This window comes from Triticum aestivum, unplaced genomic scaffold, assembly GCF_018294505.1.
Source record: "Triticum aestivum cultivar Chinese Spring unplaced genomic scaffold, IWGSC CS RefSeq v2.1 scaffold80125, whole genome shotgun sequence".
NCBI classification, from domain to species: domain Eukaryota; kingdom Viridiplantae; phylum Streptophyta; class Magnoliopsida; order Poales; family Poaceae; genus Triticum; species Triticum aestivum.
This window is the reverse complement of record NW_025225303.1, coordinates 16,384-20,875: the sequence shown is the minus strand read 5'-3', so window position 1 is coordinate 20,875 and position 4,492 is coordinate 16,384. Positions and strand designations below refer to the sequence as shown.

Here is a 4,492-nt window from a genome sequence, read left to right as displayed (position 1 = left end):
TTTTTAGTTATTTATTAAAAAACATTTTGGGAAAGCCATAAATGGTATTTCTAGGGTTAGCATATTTATTTTCCTCTAAAATTTCCTTTAAGAATTCCCAAACTATATTTGAGCATTTTCAACACCAACATGAGTTTTACCGCATGGTCATGTCCAAAAATATAAACAACTAATTCACCCTCTCCTTTTCTCTCAGGACCAAGACTTTAAAATTTTCCTTACTCAGTAAATCTGCAGTGAATTAAATCATAGCCCCATCATGTGCTACGGTTGCATGATAAAGAGATGACGAGCCATTATCTTGTGTTTCCGACGTAACGTCTTGTGTTTCTGAGTTGTCATCATTCTATATACCATGTGGGGTTTTTGCACATTTTGTATGCGTTTGGCCGTGTATTTGTGGTTTGTGCTTTATCTATAAAACGGGGCGGAAGCCTTTTTGGCGAACTATGCCCTCCAAAGCAAACAAACAAACAAATAGAAAATACTAAAAAGCACATGAGATATTAGATGTCTCAATTCAACGGGATAATTTGCATACAAATCAACTCGTGAGAGAAAACCTATGAGTTGGTCTGTTGAGCTTGAACATTTGCAAATCGTCATTGCCATTGTCCAAGGAAAAGAACAATTCAAAAATAATGCACGATATCTTACTATAAAATCCCTGTTTTATTTTATTCAACTAACAGTATAGAAGTTAGCATAGCACCAAACAATATAGTCAAAATTTCATCTACAGAGTCAGATTCATAAGTATGTCAATCAGCACAGATCCACCCAAGCAGAACCTAAGACGGGGGCGACAAACATCATCCTCATAACTACAATATAGCCAATTCACAACCGGGTAGCTCAGTCATTCCAACCATATGTACTCTGTTTTATCTCAATTCGTACCATCTTGTGCGCTACATAATGATTACAGCTGGCATGACATGAAAGTTCTGAACAAATTTTAGTTGTCCAACAATTTACAAAAAACTGGTCTCTTACAAACTGACTCAATAACTTCAAGCAAAAGTAAACGGATAGGAGCTCAGTAAGAACATAGAGATTGATAATCACACCTGATATATCATACTGAGTGAATTTTCGCATCAATGCTCCAAATCCAAGCCAAAAAAAAAACTTTAATTTAGGATACAGTTTCTCATGTGCAATTAGAATTGAAACTGGACAAGCAAGCTAAAGGTCGTCAACTAGGAGCTAAATAGTTTTGTTCAAGTTCGCAGTTTGGGCATCCAAACTACAAAAACAAACAGGTTTTGACCTCATTATTAAAAACAGACTTTCAGAATATATTTTTTACTTTGCTAGGGCATTTTAACCTCCAAATACATTCCCAGATCATATTTGAGCCTGTGGCTCCCATCTCATTGGTGCGCCTCAACTTGGACCCATGTTGATGATCCCACTCCGCAAAATAGGCAGTTCCACCAGAAACCTGCCGTTCTTCATCAAACTCCATGCCACGAAATGTTCCATACCATACGACGGTAAAGGGATCGAGGGTATACGCTGCACAAAATCTGCTTCACAAGCTCTACATCCCATTGTCTTGTGACGGGATCAATAAGGTCCCCAACTTTTGAAAGGAGATTACCCCAATGGACAGTCACAATTTTCCGGTTCGTACCATTTGGAACCCATGTTTCTGACCATTTGGAATCCATCATGACCACATATAAACCATCACAAATAGGTTAGCTCTGGCGTTGAAGCTAGCCTTTGGGTTGACCCAGCACCAGCTAAAAGGTCCGAATTCTGCAGGTCTGATCGTCGAATTCCACATCAGGGTAGGTGGTGGAAGCAGAATGCTGACAGAGTACACCCCTGCGATGTCCGTGCTCACCTGCATTGGCTTCTGCGGCCTCAGTTGGTCATCGGATTTTAAGTTCTGGACCGTTCCTGATAAGATCCGGTCAGCATGCCTTTGAATTTCGCCCTCTGCTTCGCCTAGATGAAATACTTACCTGTTGATGCGGTGGCGCCCGAAGAGTGTCTTTCTTGTGTGCTATTGCATGCGGATTTGGTCATGATTAAATTTAAGTTTTTTTCATTTCAGAAACCATGGCTAGATGATCATGGCGTGGAGTAGTTTAGCGGATCTAAATCTGATAGTACTACCCTTTTGATTGCACAGATTTCCCGTAAGCTGTACGTTTTTCTTAAGAACATTCTGTAGTTTTCCGTAAGCTGTACCTCTATGGTTTGTACACTCAGATCGCACTGTCTACATATGGAGGATTGAACAGCAGTTACAAGCTGTACCACAGACACAGAGGAGCGACAAATCCTGCCAGTGCATCCACGAGCCGGCTATAAACCTTTGGGTTGAACCAAACAAGCTTGGCCATCCAGGGCTGAGACCTGAGAGACTAATATCCGCACCAAACACCGTAGCACAAGTGTGAAGATCCATGTCAAATGACCAGCTTATAAATAGGGCTACCCTTTTTATTTACTCTACTACAAATCAATTTGTCATTCGAATCAAAACTCCACCAGCTAATTAACATTTACACAGAATAAACGTGGACGTTTTCCTTGTGCTCATCACAGGAAAGCACCGAGCATATTGCACAACCAACTTAGCACAATCGGTGTTGGAATGTAGAGCCATCTCTTACGGTCTGCACAGCAGCTGCTGCACCAGGCAAAGCCTTACCCCCTCACCAGATTGACAAATTTTGCAACTTGATGCTCATGAATCTCACCCAACAACACACATTCCGGCACAATGTGCCCACAGGTTTATGCGTGCATGGTGATTTAAGAAGAACAATATGTAAACCCCCACAGATTCTGGCGCAATGTACAAGCGAAGCTACAAGTTTACGCCAAATACAACAAAAAACCCCAGCACATTGACATACCAGCAAAGCACCGCGCAAGGACCCACTAGTCATATTCTGCTCACAAAAGAAATAGCAATCACAACACAGGAAATGTATAGCCTCTTCCATTGACATTGCACGTCTCAACCCAGCATCTCCAAGATAACGTAAAAAGTTTCCTAATACACTTATTGCTTGCCTCAGATAGCTGTCCTCCAATTACTAACATTAGCTCCCTTGGAATAGTGTACTGAATGAATTCTTACAGAAAGGAAGAGTATCAAACAAATTACTCCTGACAAGTCATGGGGCTTCTTTGCTCCAAGGTTCCCATCTCCCTCTCCCTCTTTTCAATTCTGGACACGGGCTGGAGTAGCGCCCCCATCTTTCTCTCTCTCTCCTTTCAGTTCTGGACACGCGTTGGCACAGTGCCCCTTGTTCTACACTTCTTGGCGTAGCGCCTCTTCTTCCTTCTCTTCATGGGTGCTGCCATGAATTCCTGGATAGCTTCCTTCATTCCTTTCCTCTGTTGCTGAACCACTTCTTGTGTCTTGGTGAGTAGACGACACTGGGCTGGATTGTGGTTAATCGCTTCACACATGAAACACGTGACTTGCATAGTGGGACATTCTTCACCCAAATGACTCGCTTCACAGTAGGGGCATCCATCCTGGTGTTCCTTGTAGGTGTGTCCTATTTCTCCACAGATTTTGCATGCGCGGTGCATCTTCATATTTGGATCAGAGGAATCCAAGAAAATTATTGTTTGTTGGTGCTCAGATTCTATGGATGTATAGGAGTTGCTCACGGGGATTTCCCATCAGTAATCACTGCACCAAAAAAGGTTCAAATCGCTAAATCAGCAGTCCCAGAAGAACTAGAATTATACAGACAACAAAAAGCAAACAAAAAAAAACAATATAGCAGAGATTAATCTGGAATTTGGGGGCGAGCATAGCCCAAGACCATCTAGACAGATTTGCACTCTTAAGCGGCACCTGAATTACCTCTCGGGAGCGTTGTAAACTCAGATGCACCAAGAGAACGGCGGCTGAACAATGGGACAGTGATCTGCAAGTCAAACAAATGAAACACCAGCAAATAAAAATGAAATCATCAAAGAGGAGTCTTAGGCGGCAACTGCGAATGTTTTGAGAAAAAAAAAATCAAGGCAACACAACGAATAAGTGAAGACAGCAAAGTAACTCAGACATCAGCATTAGCTCTCGAGCATGGCTGGGCGAAAGCTCTTAGGCGGCAACTGTGAATGTTTGAGAACAAGCCTTAAATTTATCATCATTGCCAGAAAATATCCTCAAATCAGATTGACGACAACTTGTTAGCTAGTCATAACAAAATTTAATCACAATAACCAGTTCTGTAGACCGACCAAAATACGGTCTCAGGTTAGGCCGAATAGCCCATGGTGCCCTTTTCCTTCTAAACTAGGTGCAACAGACAATTAGATACAATGCAAAAAAACAGAGCAAACAAGATTAGAGAGAATCCCTAGACCCGCTTAAAATGACGCACACAGCTGAACCAAACCAGCTGCACATGGAGATTCCAGCCCAGATCAAACCACAAAGGTTATGGCCGAAGGAGGACACTTGCAGTGGAGAGAAGCAGCTGTTGTTTACCGTCTCTCATAC

The 4,492-nt window shown here is 42.0% G+C and overlaps 1 long non-coding RNA gene, 2 other non-coding genes and 1 pseudogene across 3 annotated transcripts in view; all 4 read right to left on the bottom strand.

Annotated features, from left to right (window-relative positions):
* Positions 1–509: 509 nt before the first annotated feature.
* On the bottom strand, positions 510–613 carry LOC123172135 (small nucleolar RNA Z107/R87). Its single transcript, XR_006485492.1, has one exon. It is a non-coding gene; the product is annotated as a small nucleolar RNA Z107/R87 (small nucleolar RNA).
* A 128-nt stretch (positions 614–741) lies between these two features.
* Positions 742–820, bottom strand: LOC123172136 (uncharacterized; annotated as a pseudogene).
* A 2,000-nt stretch (positions 821–2,820) lies between these two features.
* The window catches only part of LOC123172132 (uncharacterized), a 2,582-nt gene continuing 910 nt past the window's right edge, over positions 2,821–4,492 (bottom strand). Inside the window, exons 2-3 of the long non-coding RNA XR_006485490.1 lie at positions 3,848–3,911; positions 2,821–3,670 (exon numbers count right to left, since the gene is read on the bottom strand). This is a non-coding gene — a long non-coding RNA (uncharacterized lncRNA). The remainder of the gene's footprint in view (positions 3,671–3,847; positions 3,912–4,492) is intronic.
* The window catches only part of LOC123172134 (small nucleolar RNA Z112), a 187-nt gene continuing 40 nt past the window's right edge, over positions 4,346–4,492 (bottom strand). The window contains exon 1 of the small nucleolar RNA XR_006485491.1: positions 4,346–4,492. This exon is cut by the window's right edge and continues 40 nt beyond it. This is a non-coding gene — a small nucleolar RNA (small nucleolar RNA Z112).